Genomic DNA, 20,979 nt, shown 5'->3' with positions numbered 1-20,979 from the left:
AACTGCTTTTCATCCTATTTAACTAAAAGTATGCAGTGTGTCACATTAATGGAGTGTGCACAGTGAAACAATATCTTCAGTATGGACAATAATCAGTACAGGTGTGGCACAGAAATCATTATTGTATACACTATTGTTCCTGTGCTGTGTAAAATGGCTTCAATTGTATAGCCAAAAAGCAGAAATAATCCTCTTTGATAATGAAGCTTTGTCATCAAGCCTAATGAAGTAACTTCAGCACTTGAAAATGTAAATACTATTTTCTTGAAAATTAAGAACTGGATCTCTGAAAACAGAGTGTTGTTGACTTTATATAAGAACACAATATATGCTGTTCAGTACTGCATAAGAATTGACCACATCATTAAAAATAGTACATGCAAGTAAATCAATAAAGGAAATAGAAATTTCTAAATTCTTGGTGTTTATATTGATACGGACCTGAACTGGAAGACACATGTTACAGATCTTCTTCAGTGTCTAAGTTCTGAAAATTTTGAATCACAGGTAAGGTTACATTTTGGAGACAAAAATGTCAAAAATTTAGCTTAATTTTCTTATTTTCATTTACTAATGGTCTATAGCCTCATTTTCTGGGGCTAACTCATCACTGTGGAAAAAAAGCTTTTTCTGTGCGAAAATGGGTGATAAAGGTGACATCTACATCATTTATATCTTCAAATACATTTACACCTATACTTTACAAGTCACTGCATGGTATTGGCAGAGTTCAGTTTGCATCACTTTTTCTCTTCCAGTCTCAAATGGTTTGTGGAAGAACAATTGCTGCTAAATGTCCATGTGGGCTTGAATCTCTCTAATTTTATTGTTATGGTCTTTTTGAAAGACATTTGTTGGAGGAGGCAATATATTGTTTGACTTTTCTAGTAACATACATTCTTAGAACTTAAACAGTAGACCACACCATGATGCCGAATGCACCTCTTACAATATCTGCCACTTTAATTGGCTGAGTGTCTTCATAATGCTTTTGCCCTTAATAAATGATCTTGAAGCAAAATTTTCTGGTATTTTTTGGATCTTATGTATTTTCTCTATTAATCCTATCTGGTATGGATTCCAGACTGGTGATTAATATTCAAATCATGGTCAAATGAGTATTTTCTAAACTACTTCCTTTGTTGTTGGACTGCTTTTCCTGATGAATGAATCTCAGTCTGGCTCCTGCCTTATCTGTAGTTAATTTTAAGTGAATGTTCCACTTCAGATTACTCTATAAGCATACTTCTAGATCTGTTATGGAATAACTGCTACCAGAGGTTTTTCTACAATCATATAATCATATAATAAAGGATCTTTCTGTCTATGTATTTGCAAAACATTACATTTCTTTATGTTGCACCAAGTGTTGATCCTCTGCAGCTATTCCTGGATTTCACTACAATCTTCTAGCATTTCAACTTTGCTGTATACAACGGCATCTTCCCCAAAAAGCCTTAAGACACTATAAGAACTATAGACCAATATCTCTAATGTCAATCGGTTGTAGAATTTTGGAACATGTATTATGTTCGAGTATAATGACTTTTCTGGAGACTAGAAATCTATTCTGTAGGAATCAGCATGGGTTTCAAAAAAGACGGTCATGTGAAACCCAGCTTGCGCTATTCATCCACGAGACTCAGAGGGCCATAGACACGGGTTCACAGGTAGATGCCGTGTTTCTTGACTTCTGCAAGGCGTTCGATACAGTTCCCCACAGTCGTTTAGTGAACAAAGTAAGAGCATATGGACTATCAGACCAATTGTGTGATTGGATTGAGGAGTTCCTAGATAACAGGACGCAGCATGTTATTCTCAATGGAGAGAAGTCTTCCGAAGTAAGAGTGATTTCAGGTGTGCCGCAGGGGAGTGTCATAGGACCGTTGCTATTCACAATATACATAAATGACCTGGTGGATGACATCGGAAGTTCACTGAGGCTTTTTGCAGATGATGCTGTGGTGTATCGAGAGGTTGTAACAATGGAAAATTGTACTGAAATGCAGGAGGATCTGCAGCGAATTGACGCATGGTGCAGGGAATGGCAATTGAATCTCAATGTAGACAAGTGTAATGTGCTGCAAATACACAGAAAGATAGATCCTTTATCATTTAGCTACAAAATAGAAGGTCAGCAACTGGAAGCAGTTAATACCATAAATTATCTGGGAGTACGCATTAGGAGTGATTTAAAATGGAATGATCATATAATGTTGATCGTCGGTAAAGCAGATGCCAGACTGAGATTCATTGGAAGAATCCTAAGGAAATGCAATCCAAAAACAAAGGAAGTAGGGTACAGTATGCTTGTTTGCCCACTGCTTGAATACTGCTCAGCAGTGTGGGATCCGTACCAGATAGGGTTGATACAAGACATAGAGAAGATCCAACGGAGAGCAGCGCACTTCGTTACAGGATCATTTAGTAATCGCGAAAGCGTTACGGAGATGATAGATAAACTCCAGTGGAAGACTCTGCAGGAGAGACGCTCAGTAGCTCGGTACGGGCTTCTGTCAAAGTTTCGAGAACATACCTTCACCAAAGAGTCAAGCAGTATATTGCTCCCTCCTACGTATATCTCGCGAAGAGACCATGAGGATAAAATCAGAGAGATTAGAGCCCACACAGAGGCATACCAACAATCCTTCTTTCCACGAACAATACGAGACTGGAATAGAAGGGAGAACCGATAGAGGTACTGAACGTACCCTCCGCCACACACCGTCAGGTGGCTTGCGGAGTATGGATGTAGATGTAGATGTAGATATCGAATTTGTAGCATTATCTACTAGGCTATTTATATGTATTGTGAAAAGTAATGGTCGTGTAACACTCCCTTGGGGCACACCCATAGTTACATCGAATTAAGTTAACTATGACTCTGAATCGAAAACTATTTCCCAAGGGACCAAATTTCAAATGTGTTTGATTTCCTAAGGGACCAAACTGCTGCGGTCATCAGTCCCTAGACTTACACACTACTTAAAGTAACTTACACTAACTTATGCTGAGAACAACACACACACACCCATGCCCAAGGGAAGACTCAAAGCTCTGGTGGGTGGGACCCCGCCCCAAGGGATCCACAGAATTCAATACTGGGTCCATACCTGTTCTTGTTGTATGTCAATGATTTACCACTAAATATCAATGTTCACTCAGCCTTGATATCAGATGATGACTCAGTCCTGGTAGAAAATGACATGCCTCAGTCCTGGTAGAAAATGATTCACTTCAGTCCTGGAAGAAAATGACACTATTGAAAAATTGCAGATAGTATACAAAACATTCTAGGAAAACTAGAATCCTGGTTCCATAAAAATGGACTAAAATTGAATATCACAAAGACCCAGATAAATCATCAACAAAGGGCCCTGTAAAAATTTCTCATGATAATCAATTGATGACAGAAGAAAGCCATGTGAAATTCTTTGGTCTCAATCTTGACAAAAGTCTTAACTGGAAGATGTAGATAGACTTCTTGATAAAGTAGTTAAGAGCTTTTGAAATGTTTATTTTATCTGTTGCCACTCATATGGACACAAGAAAGACCATGTATCACAATTATTTTGAATTGGTTACTCAGTTTGGGATAATTTTCTGGGGAAATTCTACAGACTGCATGAGGCTGTTCATTCTTCAGAAGAAAACCATTAGAAACATGTGTGATACCCATAAAAATGAGTCATGTCACTCATCATTTAAATAATTAAAAATACTAACTATTCCTCCGTATTCCTCCATTATAAATTTTTGAAATTTTTATTTTTGTTAACAATAGCCAATGTAAACTTGAAAGGTACCACTGTAGCCATAGCTATGATACTCGTCACAAGGAGGACTTCAAACTTCCTTCACATCACTTCCTTCCGCTCAGACACTACTGTACATGGGGCTAAAATATGTAACATACTACAAGGAAGAAGCATATTAAACGTGAAGCATATTAAATGTGGACCTTGGCTCTCTGAAAAGATGACTCCATAACATTTTAGTAGAAAAATATTACTATATCATTGAAGAATTCATGTGAGGCACTTTTACAGTTTGAACAACAGAAAGACATAGACTATTAATCTTTAAACTGTTAATATACAGGTTGTATATAAAGAATCATCCAATTTAAAAAATTGTAACTATTATGTTATTTGAGATATGTGTGTGAACAATGTACTGTTGGAAAGAGAAACTCATGTGTTTTACATGGTGATCACTAGGTAGCAGCAATGTTTTGTGTAGTTTCATGGGAAAAGGTGTATGGTCCATTTTTCTTTGCTGAGAATACTATTGCAGGAAGGACATATCTCAATATGCTTGAGAAATTTCTTTTCCCACAGTTGGAGACTGATTCAAAGGACTTCATTTACCAACAGGATGGGGTACCGCCCCACTGGCATCCAGAAGTGGGGGAATTTTTAAATCAAAGGATTACTGAACAATAGATTGGTCACACTGGACCAAATGATTCTGACTCACATCACTGGCCTGATGATGTGTGATTATTTTTCGTGGGGGTTTATAAAAGAATCTGTTTATGTGCCTCCATTACCAAGACAATGAATGAACTGTGACATTGCGTAACAGTAGTAGTGGAAGCTGTAACTCAAAACATCCTCACAGCAGTGTGGGAACAATTTTAAAACTGTGTTAACATAGGCCATGCATCTCAAGGGGGTATTATTGAACACCTCTGAAAAGGTATGAAAAAAAAAAACTTTTTGAGTTTCCTGTTCATTAAAAAACAAAATTCATTGTCTATGTTTATTAGTTCAATATAAACATGCTAAATTAGACGATTCTTTTTGATACACCCTGTATAGAAAATGTTGTAGTTTTACACGTATTTTTATTAGATGAACTTGCATAATTGTTAATCTACAATTCATAACTTTCTAAAAACAATGTGAAAAGATCTTTTGTAAATAATTATAGTCATTTCAAGCTTGACACATTTCCTGTACAGCAGATCTAATAATCTGCACACTGTATGTAATGAGACTAATAAATCACATTTCACCTTTATATCTGAAGACTTATCTCCATTAAAAATGACATGCTGTGTTCTGTTTGGTAGGAACTGTTCAATCCAGTCACATAATTTGTCTGATACTCAGTATGCCCATATTTTGTTCATTAGGTGGCAATGTAAAAAGCTGTGCCCAGAAGTTGGAAGAAGGCAAGGATTTTTTTGTAGGGAGGACACAATAAGTTATCTTAGATGGGAACTCATCACAGAGGTAGAAGTAACTTTGGTTGTGCCCCAGGGAAGTGTGTTGGGTCCCTTGCTGTTCATGTTGTATATTAATGGTCTTGCAGACACTATTAACAGTGGCCTCAGACATTTCACAGATTATGCAGGTATCTGTAATGAAGCACACTCTGAAAGAAGCTGCTCAAATATTCAGACAGATCTCAATATGATTTTATAGTAGTGCAGAGATTGGCAATTTGCTTAAAATGTTCAGAAGTGTAAAATTGTTCACAAAATGAAAAAAAAAAAAAAAAAAAAAACATAGCATCCTACGACTACAATATCAATGAATCACCACCGAAATTGGTTCAATCACACAAATACCTGAATGTAGCACTTTGTAGTTATTTGAAGTGGAATAGTCACACACACTCAGTCATAGGTAAAGCAGGTGGCACACTTAGGTTTTTTGGTAGAATACTATTGAAGTGTGATCAGTCTACAAAGGAGACTGCTTTCAAACAACTTGTGTGATCTGTCTGAGAATATTGCTCAGTTATGTTGGATCCATAGCACATATCCAGAGAAGGACAGCACAGATGATCACAGGTTTGTTTGACACAAGGGAGACTGTCACAGAGATGCAGAAGCATATGGATCATAAGGACAAGATTAAATTAGTTATACAGGGTGTTACAAAAAGGTACCGCCAAACTTTCACGAAACATTCCTCACACACAAAGATAGAAAATATGTTATGTGGACATATGTCCGGAAACGCTTACTTCCCATGTTAGAGCTCACTTTATTACTTCTCTTCAAATCACATTAATCATGGAATGGAAACACACAGCAACAGAACATACCAGCGTGATTTCAAACACTTTGTTACAGGAAATGTTCAAAATGTCCTCTGTTAGCGAGGATACGTGCATCCACCCTCCATCGCATGGAATCCCTGATGTGCTGATACAGCCCTGGAGAATGGCGTATTGTATCACAGCTGTCCAAAATATGAGCACAAAGAGTCTGTACATTTGGTACCGGGGTTGCGCAGACAAGAGCTTTCAAATGACCCCATAAATGAAAGTCAAGAGGGTTGAGGTCAGGAGAGAGTGGAGGCCATGGACTTGGTCCACCTCTACCAATCCATCGGTCACCGAATCTGTTGTTGGGAAGCGTACGAACACTTTGACTGAAATGTGCAGGAGCTCCATCGTGCATGAACCACATGTTGTATCGTACTTGTAAAGGCATATGTTCTAGCAGCACAGGTAGAGTATCCCATATGAAATATGATAACGTGCTCGATTGAGTGTAGGTGGAAGAACATGGGGCCCAATCAAGACATCACCAACAATGCCTGCCCAAATGTTCACAGAAAATCTGTGTTGATGATGTGATTGCACAATTGCTTGTGGATTCTCGTCAGCCCACACTTGTTGATTGTGAAAATTTACAATTTGATCACGTTGGAATGAAGCCTCATCCGTAAAGAGAACATTTGCACTGGAATGAGGATTGACACATTGTTGGATGAACCATTTGCAGAAGTTTACCTGTGGAAACCAATCAGCTGCTGATAGTGCCTGCACATGCTGTACATGGTATGGAAACAACTGGTTCTCCCGTAGCACTCTCCATACAGTGACATGATCAACTTCTCTGACGCTGACATTGGGGTTATCGTCAACTGTACGAAGAATTGCCTCATCCATTGCAGGTGTCCTCGTCATTCTAGGTCTTCCCCAGTCGCGAGTCATAGGCTGGAATGTTCCGTGCTCCCTAAGACGCCGATCAGTTGCTTCGAACGTCTACCTGTCGGGACACCTTCGTTCTGGAAATCTGTCTCGATACAAACGTACCATGCCACGGCTATTGCCCCGTGCTAATCCATACATCAAATGGGCATCTGCCAACTCCGCATTTGTAAACATTGCACTGACTGCAAAACCACGTTCGTGATGAACACTAACCTGTTGATGCTACGTACTGATGTGCTTGATGCTAGTACTGTAGAGCAATGAGTCACATGTCAACACAAGCACCGAAGTCACCATTACCTTCCTTCAATTGGGCCAACTGGTGGTGAATCAAGGAAGTAGAGTACATACTGACGAAACTAAAATGAGCTCTGACATAGAAATTAAGCATTTCCGGATACTTGTCCACATAACATTTTTTCTTTATTTGTGTGTGAGGAATGTTTCCTGAAAGTTTGGCCATACCTTTTTGTAACACCCTGTAGAGTGCACAGAGGTATTTAAATAATCATCCTTCCCATCCTAAATGTGTGAATGGTATGGGAAAAGGCCTAATAAATGATACAGTGTGAAGTGTCCTCTCCTGTTCCTTTCACTGTGGTTTGCTTAGTTCATACATAGAAATAGATGAAAAGGAGAGAAAGACATTGAACATAATTAACTGTAAACCACTATATGCATGAAAAAAATCATAAATAATCAGCATGTTGCCATATTTTCCGTTTAGATGATGTTCTATAGTTGTAAAACTAACTCATTCAGCATCATAGTGGAAAGTCACAATTAAGATCTAAAGAAGATGCAAATAATCATAAACTAATTAACTAACTAACCTGCTAGTTTGTACAGTGATGTTGTAGTTAAAGCACTTAACTCTTTAACCCTTTCACTTTCTCTTCTTTTTTCCTGACCTTATCCCATATCTCATGAGGACAACACCCTAATCTGGATTTGGCGATGTTAGTGAGAGAGGGTGGATGAATGTCCATCCCATTGTCACTCCTTTACCCCAGTAAAGAATTTGTGTACCCCATGTGTATGCATCTAGTGTTATTCATATGAAAGTGTGACAGCATTTCTGAAGTGTTTGTGAATCATGTAAATAAGGCTGGATGTGGGTAGCATCTTGATATTTACCTAGTTAGATGTGTGAAACTGCCTAAAAACCACATCCCCCACTGGACCTTATCATTAACCCACCAGGTAGATTCGATCTAGGGCTAGCACATGCCTTCCCAAATCCCAGAAGTGGTGTGCTAATATTTGCAACTATCTGGGCAGGTATCTTTAACTCTTCTATCAACAAAATAAATATAAATAGACTGATTTTGAAAATCATTGGCATACAACTCACATGTCTCACTGTAACAATTCATGTTGAATGTTATTTAAGTTTCTTCTGCCTGGTCCATTGAAGAATTAATGGGAAATTTTCATGCTTCACAAACTTTATTCACATTACTTGACATCCAAACTGCACACTCATCATGTAAACAAAACACGGACAGACTTCACTGATGTCTTTGACTTCCAAAAGTAACTTAAAAACTGCGACTCACAAAACAACAAGTCAACATGTAACTCGCAGCCTCACTGCATTGCTTTATATAGAATTTTAACAATAACTTCCAAAATAAAGCATTATTAACTTTGTACAATTTTGGTGTTACAATTAAAATTTACAAAACGCAAAGAAACTGATGTTACAACCAAATAAGGTATAAAATACAATATTCAGTGACAATCTTTTATAGTAATATCTTTAGTTTTCCATAATAAAATCATTCTGAACTTTAATTACAATAATATCTCTCATATTATTTTAGTTACATAATTAATTACAGTTAAGATTTAGTTACTAACATGTAATGGTAGCACAGAGCTCATGCTTTATCTGATTAAATACATAGAATGCACAAATAAGGCCTCAAATTCTGGAATTTGGAAAACTGTGAGATGTAAACAATTGGAGAGTTAATTAGAAATGTAATTACAAAGAATGCCAATTACAGAGGAAAACATAAGAATAATTAAGAAATGAAAATACATCGCTTGGTAATAACTTTTATGCTGTTTCTCAAGATAATGTTTTTTTTGTTACTGGATTTTTAGATTACCATTTTGTTAATTAGAAGCACTGATTTTTCATGCTAACATCTCTGCAGTCTCTATTTATTTATTGCTAAGGATGTATTACTTCGATTTCTTGATTAGTTACTTAATTTAGTATATGTACATAATTTTATCAATGATGACAATCCACCAATAATTACGACAATGCCCATCCTTCTAGAACATTTCCCATGCCTTCGCAATGAATATAAAGTGTTTTATCAAATAGGATAGAATGATATGTATATAGACACAAGGCCTTAGGAAGCCCTGAATTGTCTGACAACTATCCGGATGCATATAAAAAAAACGGGGTATTAGACATTTCATATGAGTCCTGGGGGAGGCTATAACATTATACCACGAACCTAAATAGGTCCACAATGTGTCTCAAGAATCTATAACTAGAACCTAGGATTTCAAAATTTAAATTTTTCGATGAAGAAGCTATTTTTTCAGAATGCTAAATATACAAAATTGTGTAACATGTCAGTACTAAAATATATTTATCCTCATGACAATGAAAAAATATTAATTTACATACACATTAATAACATAAAATTTGGTGATGACTGACATTTCACATATTAATATCTTTTTGAATTTTATGAAGTTTACTGCTGTAACATTCTACTATAAAATATTTAAATATATTGACAAAAAATAATTAGTTTTGTGTTTGGCTTCCGACTTATTTTTGAAGCATATCAGAATATATTGAAACTGTTGGTAATACCTTTGATTTTCCCCATTGTGATAAGGCGATACTTTGATTTTGCCTCACTGCATTACATTCCTAATGGATTCATCATACATGGAGAGAGAAAAATGCAGCACTATAATTAATGAAATGATGTACACTTGACTCCAGTTTCATCTTCACTGTATTATAAAATCACATTAAAGTACATTGATCTTGAAAACTTGCTGCAAAAGAACATGCTTTACAGACCTACAGAAGACTCCAAAAACTATACTTGAGGCTCAAAAAAGAAACTAACTTCCCTGGCAGGCACCACTGCCTGGCTATAAATAAAGTTCAACAATCCAGAAATTGCATAGTGTTGTTATAACATGTATATAACTACATTTATAATTAAAAAGTATGGTTTTACACAGGTCAAATACAAACATATACTCTGCAAAATATGGAGTTACATTATACATAGACAGTCTTTTTTGCATTGTCTTTCCATATCAAATTTTACCAAATGTGTCACATTAAAAATTATTTCCTGGGATTATTATTTTAGTTTTTAATGAGAAAATGAATTTTAGTACTAATATTTACACTGAATCTTGTTCTAGGAACCATTACTCTGTAGCAGTTGGCAAAACAATTAATAGTTTTGGTAATATGATTTCACGAATTGAAGTTAAATTGATTTTCTTTAATTTTCTGCAAAGTAGATTTATGAAAAAAAAATGAAAACTAGAAGTAATCAAACTTGAGTGTATGTTTTCTGTAGGCAACCTCTGTATCAGGATGTGCTTCACTCCTGACATTGATAATGTAATTATATTGTTCACGATAAAGGATGACAGCCAAAAACATAAATCTTGAATTATATTGTTCCTAGATTTGTTACATGACACTGAGACATAAGAATTCCACTAAGTAAAAAAGGTGTGCAGAATCACTGCAGAGTGTAGTAATGTTTCAAAACAATGTCTGTAGTGTATCAGGAAACAAAATCACTCATTTCAGACATTCTCAGAATGTGGAAAAGTGTAATTTGATTTGATTTTCATAAAGAAGATGCACTGTGGTAGCTACAAACACATACCACACTACATGATCACTCACACTATTCTATATATCCAGTCCAGGGTCCCTGGTATTTTTCTCCAAATTCTAAAAAATCCTCACTAGATGGCAGCATCAGTTGGATATGGGACACTGATGTCCCAATACTTAAAACTGTATATTACTTTAGTACAAAATATACATCCCATCAGTGTCAAAGGGATTAAACAGTTGTCTGCAATGAATACTTTTCTTCTTAAAGATTGATTAATCCAGAATACAGTTCCACATGACAAAATGAGTGAAAATTAACAAAGTAGTTAACTAGTTGATTTGTCTGTCTCCAAACTTGCAGTAATACAGTGTGCAAAAGTGGCTGAACTGAATTGTTTGCGAAACTCTAATACACTTTTTCTTTTTTTTTTTTTTTTTTAATCTCTCATCAATATGTGCACCCAAAAATTTGGAAGATTGTGCCTTTCTAATTAACTCCTGTCCATTTTTTATGTATATTGTTGATGTTACAGCATAGATGTGTAGAAATCAATATGTTGTATGGTATTTTCTTAAAATTAAGATGAAGATCATTTACAGAAAAGCTGTCAATACTTCTTCTAAACACATTATTTACAATTTCCTCTGTTTCTGTATGCCTACTGGACTTGATTATAGCACAGATGCCAAAAGAAGTAGCTTTGCTTGACATGTATTAAGTGGAAGATTATTAACAAGAGCATACCCAGGACCTGTGATTGGTAAAGGGGAGAGGATGTATCATAATAGTTTCACAAGGAATGGCAAAATATTTTGAGATCTCATGAGAGATAGTTTTGGATATACTTGCTGCTTGTCATTACCCATCACATGTCCTGCATTTCTTTGGACTGGTACATCTATCAAACAACAACATGTATGATCAGGAGCTAATGAAGAGCTGCTATTTACTGTAAAATTAAAAGTATTATATTCAGGATTCTGTGCTGAAACTGAGTGTGGCTGAAGATAAAAACAGATGTTTCACACAGTCAAAGATTTCCAGATTGCTGAAATTTACAACTTCCATTGTTGTTGCAGAAGCCACTACGTCAGTCACTCCATTTGTAGTTCCTGAATGTTGTGCAAAATATTAAAAGTCAAGAATTAGAAAATTCAATTATTGCATAGTATAGTCTCATGAACAAACATGAAATAATGTTTTATTAAATCAAAATCTTTGTCACACACATCAGTTTATTGGGACACTCATCAAAGAGACTGTGGAGATTATAAAGCACACAGACAATTGTAACTGGGAGAGTTGGTATGGTCTTAGTTGCATGTGAAAGTGGACTCTCTACACTGAGAGGCTACAAAGACATTCATCAATGTTTTTTCATTCCAATGAGAGAGATGGAGCAACTAGTGACTCTTCATTGCAGGCATGTACATGAGCCTTTGCAGCATGATGTCACAAAGTAACAGCATAATCACACCATCCATCAGGTCTTTTACTACCTTCCATAATTCCTTGAAATGAGAACTACCCTACCCATCTCCCCCAAAGTAATACTCTTCAGTTGACTTAATATATGAAATAATCTGGTACATCTTTCTGCTACATCTACTTCAGACCTCTTGTCGCATGTGGGATATCACTGCAAAATACTAGAGTAAAAGACCTGTCATGTGCTCCCATCTAGCACAACCTGTTCCAATATGATCATTGGCTTATCCTTTCCGATCAGAGGCAGGACCACAATGGAAACAGTTATGTCATATGTTGGCTCTGTTGCAACAACTTCTGTGCAGCCTTTTGTGTGAGTGTTACCATCAACCAACTGAACATGCAAATGAACAGTGGCTGAGTGCAAACATTGCCAGGACATGGCACTGACCACAACATGCTCAGTTTCAATGCTTGCTTCACAAGCCATGCCATCTGGATCTTCCACTCACTCCTCCTTTGTCACCTCAATTGCAGCTTCTGTGACTTGTGTAAATGGGAATTGTCCCTAGAAACATTATCCAATCGTGCAGCCCCTGGTCTCAGTCTCCTTTATACCCTGTCCCACTCCCACCTCCACAGCCTTTCCTCTTCTTCTTAATGTACCTCCTCTACAGCTCCCTGTCACTTCACTTCAGTTCAAATATTAATGTACACCACTACTGTTCTCTCTGTGGCCTTCCTCTCCCTCTGTTTTGTTCTGCTCTTCAGCCTTCCCTTCTGCCCTTGTTCCCTTACCACACAGTTCCTATTTCACACATGGCTTACCATGACAGCACAAGAGTGAGCTTATATTTTTGCATTCCTGTCTACTGCTCAATGCTTCAATTGTATGGTGAGTAGTTACCTTTACTCTGTCTTTTTTCTTTCCTTTTTCTCAGTTACTTACTGCTCATAGCTAGTTCCTCTCATTGCTTTTATTCTCATCATCAATATATTGGCTGTTTACAGAACATTAAAATTTATTGCTTCTACATAAAGCCAAATGAAGCTATCACATTATGAGAGAATTATCTTAATTTTTAACTGAAAACACTTCACAGCATTATTAAGTGAATTTTGGACAATTTCTATTTGCTGTTAGATAGTTACATCATTAAGTTATGGAACAAAAACTTATGCTAAATTTGGAAAAACATTTTGCTTGAAACTAATTAACATTTTTAGTTGTAATTTTCCTAGTTAAATTGTGTTCCACAGCTTTGATATTTTATGTTGTTGTTGTGCTCTTCAATCTGAAGACTGGTTTGATGTAGCTCTCCATACTACTCTCTCCTGTGCAAGCCTCTTCATCTCTGAATAACTACTGCAACCTACATTCTTTTGAATCTGCTTACTGTATTCATTTCTTGGTCTCCCTCTACAATTCCTCCTCCCCTCCCCCCACTTCCCTTCAATACTATACTGATGATCCCTTGATGTGTACTATCAACTGATCCCTTCTTCTAGTCAGACTGTGCCACAAATTTCTTTTGTCCCCAGTTCTATTCAGTATCTCATCATTGGTTACATGATCTACCTATCTAACCCTCGGCATTCTTCTGTAGCATCGCATTTCAAAAGCTTCTATTCTCTCTTTGTCTAAACTGTTTATCATCTATGTTTCACTTGTGTACATGGCTAAAATCCATACAAATACATTTAGAAAAAACTTCCTACCAATTAATCTATATTTGACGTTAACAAATTTCTCTTCTTCAGAAATGCTTTTCTTGCCATTCACAGTCTATATTTTATATTCTCTCTACTTTGGCCATCATGTTATTTTGCTGCCCAGGTAGCAGAGCTCATTTACTATTTTAAGTATCTTGTTTCCTAATCTAATTGCCTCATCATTACCTGATTTAATACGAGTACATTCTATTATCCTCGTTTTGCTTTTGTTGATGTTCATCTTATATCCTCCTTTCAAAACACTGTCCATTCCATTCAACTGGTCTTCCAAGTCCTTTGCTGTTTCTGACAGAATTACAATGTCACCAGCAAACCTCAAAGTTTTAATTTCTTCTATCTGAACTTTAATTCCTAATCCAGATTTTTGTTTCGTTTCCTTTACTTCTTGCCCAGTGTACAGATTGAATAACATCAGAGATAAGCTACGACCTCAACCACTTCTTCCTTTTCGTGCCCCTTGATCCCTATACCTGCCGTCTGGTTCCAGTACAATTTGTACTAGCCTTACACTCATTGTAATTTACCTCTGCTACCTTCAGAATTTCAAAGAGAGTATTCAAGTCAACAATGTCAAAAGTTATCTCTAAGTCTACAAATGCTATAAATGTAGGTTTGCCTTCCCTTGACCTATCTTCTAAGAGAAATTGTAGGGTCAGTATTGCTTTGTGTGTACCTACATTTCTCCAGAATCCAAACCAATGTTCCGTGACATCAGCTTCTACCAGTTTTTCCATCCAGCTGTAAAGAATTCATGTTAGTATTTTGCAACAATGACTTATTAAACTGATTGTCAGCACCTGCTTTTTTGGGGTTGGAATTATTTTATTCTTTGTGCAGTCTGGTGGCATATCACCTATTTTATACATTTTGCACATCAAATGGAAGAATTATGTCATGGCTGAATCTCCCAAAGTTATCAATAGTTCTGAATGTTGTCTACTCCCAGTGTCTTGTTTGACTTAGGTCTTTCAGTATACTGTCAAATTCTTCTTGCAATATCATATCTTTTGTCTCGTATCTATCTGCATCCTCTTCCATTTCGGTAACAATTCCTTCAAGTACATCCCTCTTGTATAGACCTTCCTAGTACTCCTCACACCTTTCAGCTTTGCCTCCTTTGCTTAAAACTGGTTTGCCATCTGAGCTCTTGATATTCACACAGCTGTTTCTCTTTTCTGAAAAGGCCTCTTTAATTTACCTATAGCTAGTGACGTATGCTTCTGAATCCTACATTTATCATCTAATCATTCCTGCTTAGCCATTTTGCACTTCCTGTGGATCTCATTTTGTAGTTGTCTGTATTCCCTTTCACCTGCTTGATTTACTTCAGTTTTATATTGTCTCCTTTAATTCCATAAATTCAATATCTCCTTTGTATTCTAAGGATTTCGCTAGGTCTTGTATTTTTATCTGTTTGATCATTTGCTGCCTTCACTACTTCATCTCTCAAAGCTTCCCATTTGTCTTCTGCTGTATCCCTTTCCCCTGTTCTTGGCAATTGGCGCCTAATGCTCCCGCTGAAACTATTAACAACATCTGGTTCTTACAACTTATCCAAGTACTACCTTTTTGCAGTTTATTCAGTTTTAATCTGCAGTTCATAACCAATAAACTGTGGTCAGAGTCCACATCTGCCCCTGGAAATGTCTCACAATTTAAAATCTGGTTTCAAAATCTCTATCTTATCATTATATAATCAACCTGAAACCTACCAATTCTCCAGGTCTCTTCCACATATACAGTCTTCTTTGATTATTCTTAAGCCAAATGTTAGACAATTAAATTATACTCTATGCAAAATTCTACCAGGCAGCTTCCTCTTTCACTCCTCCCCCCCCCCCCTGCCCCCCCCCCCCCCCAATCCATATTCACCTACAATTTTTACTGCTCTTCCTTTTCCAGCTATCACATTCTAGTCCCTCACAAAAATTAAATTTTCATCTTCCTTAACTATCTAAATAATTTTTTTTTATTTCATCATTCATTTCTTCAATCTCTTCATCATCTGCAGAGCTAGTTGGCATATAAATTTGTACTACTTTGGTGGGTGTTGCCTATGTATCTATCTTGGCTACAATAATGTGCTCAATACACTGTTTGTAGTAGCTTACCTGCATTCCTGTTTTATTATTCATTATTAAATCTTCTCCTGTGTTCCCCCTATATGAATTTGTTTTTATAACTCTGTGTTCATCTGACCACAAGTCCCATTCTTCTTCCCATCAAACTTCATTAATTTCCTCTGCATCTAAGTTTAACCTATCCATTTCCGTTTTTAAGTTTACTAACCTACCTACACGGTCAGAGAATGTGTCATTCTACACTCCAATCCATAGAATGCCAGTTTTATTTCTCCTGATTATGACATCCTGACTAGTCCTTGCCCGAAATGGGGAACTATTTTACTTCCAGAATATTATACCCTAGAGACAGCTGTAGTTTCCTCTTAGTTTCTACCTTTCACAGCAAGGCCATTTTGGTTTATGTTACAAGGCCAGATCAGTCAGTCATCCAGACTGTTGCCGCTTTGATTACTGAAAAGTTTGCTGCCCTTCTTCAGGAACAACATGTTTGTCTGGTCTTTCAACAGTTACCCCTTCATTGTGGTTGCACCTATGGTATGGCTATCTGTATAACTGAGGGTACTTAAGCCTCCCCACTAACTGCAAGGTCCAAGTTTGATGGAAGGACATTTTTTTATATATAGGCCCTACCACCAAAATTTCACTTCTGTCAGTGTTGTACCACTCTGGCCTGGATGCACATGCTAGTTGGGTTGGTATGGGTGTCAGAAAGCTGTTGTATCCTCTTCTGAGGCAATGTGGTCCACTACTGCTGCAACTAGCCCTGATGTCCTGGGTCCTAATACTTATGTGGAATTGATATCAGAGCTAGCTCCATACAGGTTCTGTCAGAGACATATCTGGGTTCCTGCTGGCTATAAGAGTACCTCAACGTCACTCATAGCTCAAAGAGACATGTGCCATATGTAAAAGAGTATTGTTCTGTTGAAAAATGCACCATGATACTGCTACATGAGAGGTAACACATTAGGATGCAGCAGGATGTACCATTGTGCCAACAGAGCCCCTCAATTAGTACCAGCTATGAACTGAAGTCATTCCCAATAGCTGCCCACATGATGATGCCAAGAATAACATTGCTGTGCCTCTCCAAAACATTGGAATAATGGTATGTCTTTCCAGGTTTCGCCATGCTCACTGATGATGGTCACCTGGAGGAGTGCACAATAGTGGTTCGTCACTGAATGCCATTTGATGCAATTCATCAGTATCCCCTGCTTTCTGGCAACAGCACCACTCCAAAAGTAGTCATTTGTGTTGTGGTGTTGACAGCATCATATGCATGGGTTGGTAACTGCCTAATATGTCTGCTGATAGTGTCCATCCAGTGATGTGGAGTCTCTGTCCAGTGATGTGAGGTGACACAGAATGTACAGGCAGTCCATTGCATGTTACCACACTGCAGGTGCAAATGCAAAGGGTTTATGATGTACTTGGTGCACAATATGGCAAGCCTCACTGATGGTGGCAAGATGTCATTGGCAGAACAGCAATAATGAATATGTCTACTCCCACATTCACATTCAGTACATCAGGCTGCTGTCACAACTGAATGCCCCAGAAATCTGGATTTTGCATGATTCGACCAGCTGTCCAAATGGTGACCCCAGTGAGACACCTTTCAAACCCTGCCATGTAATGATAATGCTGTGTCATATGAGAGCATGGCATGTATCTATACTTCATAGTGATCACTCAGTTTTTGACACAGTTCACACAGCCCTGTATACACCCTACCAGGCTTGAGAATAACAACAAACATGAACAACATTAATGCACTCTGGTGGCCCTTCTAGATGACACAGAAAATTGCATCACCAATCATTTACACACCCACCAATGGTTTGTATGTATATGAAGTTACAATGACAACCAGCAAATTTTTTCAGGCAAATTTTTACAGACAGTGTTTCTTGAGTAACATTAAAATTTTAAATAGTTTATATTACTATTTTTAGTGTCCCTAGATCATAAGAGTTTTAAGATGAAAATTTGTCAAAATGACTTCATGTTCTTTTAAGTAATTGTCAACAGCATAAAAGCTTTTGTTTAATAAATAGGTTTTGTACAGCATTACAATCACATGGAATTCAGGTTTGTCTCTGATCTCTTGTGGAAATCTGTTATCTAAATTTAACTCTTTATATGGAACCGTTTTTCTCCAATTGAGGTGGAGATGGTGGCTATATCTGCTTCAGTGTTCATGTTGGGTACTATCTATTGTTGTTTGAGAAATATGTTCACATGGAACTGTGAGGATTCCCAAAGTTTTAAACAAACCAGTGCACTACTTTTTGTTATGTTTCTTATAATCCTTTTTTGTAACTCAAAGACTGGGTATTCTGAAAATTTTCTCCCCATGAGAATATGCCATAACAAATTATGCAAACCATGTTGCTCTTGGAAATGAGGTAGCCTACTTCACACTGAAGTAATTATTCAGACTGCATAGCATTCTGTTGCAATTACCCTTATAACTATTGTAAAATCCTCAGCCAGTTTTAACTGTGAGATAACATGCTTCCTAGAAATTTTCTTGCTTTTGCTTAATACTGTTGGGCATTCTGGTTATGTTGCTGTTTTCATACTAACTTGATGCAGCTCTCCATGCTAGCACATCCTGTGCAAACCTCTTTATTTCTGCATAACCACTGCAATCTAGATCCGTTTCAATCCTCTTACCAATCCAGGCCTTGGTCTACCTCTACAATGTTTACCTCTTGCACTTCCTTCCATTACTAAATGGTCAATTCCTTGATGCCACAGGATTTGTATTAAGTATAAATAAGACTAAATAAACTAGTTTTTTAATTGTTTCAGTACAATTTTAGTACAAATTTTCATCATGGAAGAGAGGAATGTAAAGGGTTAAAGCTATAAATGAGACTTGGAACTAGCAGAGGACTGCCACGACGAAACAAAGGCCACTACCAAATCATTGTAACTGGTGAGGGGCCTCATGGTCAGCAGCATTGCATTGCTTCTGTGACAACAGACCACACTTGCTGCTGATACGTGACACAATTTGAATGAGTATTGGAACCTGATTACGACAGCCAGCAATCACTGATAAGTTCCAAACAATGTCACACTAACCATTGTAAACAGCAGAAATCACCAGGGAGAAGCAATATTTAACTACAGCCAAACCAGCTCATCATGATTTGGCCATCTAGGCAGTAACTGATGCCCACTCTGTGTCAATTAAAGCCATCACTGTAACTCTGCCGCCAGTGGATCATGAGTCCACGACCAGTGTCTGTCTGTCCAGCCCAGGCAGCTAGGACTCTGCCAGCCATGTGCCCCTGCTTTCCACTTGTTGGTAGACTAGTTGACCCTGGTGAACACCATCACCATGTCACTAGGATTGCCGCAGCCTGTTGTGGAGACAGAAGATGCTGCTGGTTGACCTTTCGCCACATCACAGCCATATGAAGTCTCATGCAGCACCTGTGCACCACCACTGCTAGTTCCACATCTCTTTTATAACTGTACCCTTTCAACACAGTTCAGTAATGTTCACACCTGTCATTATCTATCTTCTCTGGAGTTGTGATTATCACATTCTTCTTGAAATATGAGGGTATATTGCATGTCTTCTATATCTTGCACACCAGGCAGAACAGTTTTGTCATGACTGGCTCCAAAAAGGAACTCAATAATTTTGAAGAAATGTTGTCTACTCCAGGGACAGTGATTCAGCTTAGGTGTTTTAGTGCTCTGTCAAATTTTTCTTACAGTATCATATCTCTCACCTCATGTTCATCTATAATAATATCTTGAAGCCCATTTTCCTTGCATAGCTCTTCTGTATATCTGTCCAACTTTCAATTTTCTATTCTTTGCTTAGTAAAGGCTTGCCACCTGAGCTGTTGATATTCATACACCTGCTTCTCTTTACTCCAAATACCTCTTTAATTTTCCTACAGACTATCTTGCCCCTCATAGTACTTGCTTCCTTCAGTTTATCCTGGTCTCACCTCCTTAATTTTGTACCTTTCTGCAATTTCTTCAATTTTAATATGCAGTTCATAACCAATAAATTACAGTCAGAGATGACGTTTGCCACTGGGAATGTTATTAAGTTTAAAATCTGGTTCCAAAAACTCTATCTAACAATTATGTAATCAACCTGACACCTACTGGTATTTCCAGATTCCTCCCATGTATACAACCTTCTTTTGCGATTCTTAAACTGAGTGTTTGTAAATGATTAAATTATGTTAGAAACTAAAATACAAGTTCTTATGATATTAAATGTGATGTTCTCCATTGATCAAGTCAGGGAAAGAAACTAACATTGCTGGAAATTCTGGCTATCAACAAACACCCATCACGAATCATCACTTAATCCTTAATGATCAAAGGCACTTCCATTATTCACCCTTGCTAAAGTAGCAGCAGCAAATTTATATTTGCTTGTTGTAAATTTTGTAATTATTTCCCACTCCCCACATTGCATTGTCACCTCCTTTCCCTCTTCCCACCCCTATTTTTTCCTGTCAATCACATTCAGTAACTTCTGTATTTTTGTTTGCATACCATGATGGTATATGGCAATACTCACTTGGAGTAAATGGCATTTATATTCAAATACTTTTAATCTTTGAGTACAATGTAATGTAAAGTTTATTTGTACATACTTTGTTTGTGTCTATTGCAGTGTATTTATGACAATTTATCAGTCTTTTTATAGTTTATATACTTTAACAAATGTATGTGGAGTTTGTATAGCAAATATATTCAGGTCGATCATTTGGAGGGTTTAGGGATTTGCACTTGTATCTTTAGAGTCTAAAACATTCAGTACTTCATTACATAATGTATCTTGTTTCTACCTATGTCACAACGAAGCACTGCAATCTGGGTTTTTCATGTAGATGCATAATCATCAGATTGTCACATCAATTTGTAAACAATAG

The sequence above is a fragment of the Schistocerca cancellata genome, chromosome 5 (genome assembly GCF_023864275.1).
Source record: "Schistocerca cancellata isolate TAMUIC-IGC-003103 chromosome 5, iqSchCanc2.1, whole genome shotgun sequence".
Lineage (NCBI taxonomy): Eukaryota > Metazoa > Arthropoda > Insecta > Orthoptera > Acrididae > Schistocerca > Schistocerca cancellata.
The sequence above is the reverse complement of the archived record's forward strand: the minus strand, read 5'-3'. Positions refer to the sequence as shown.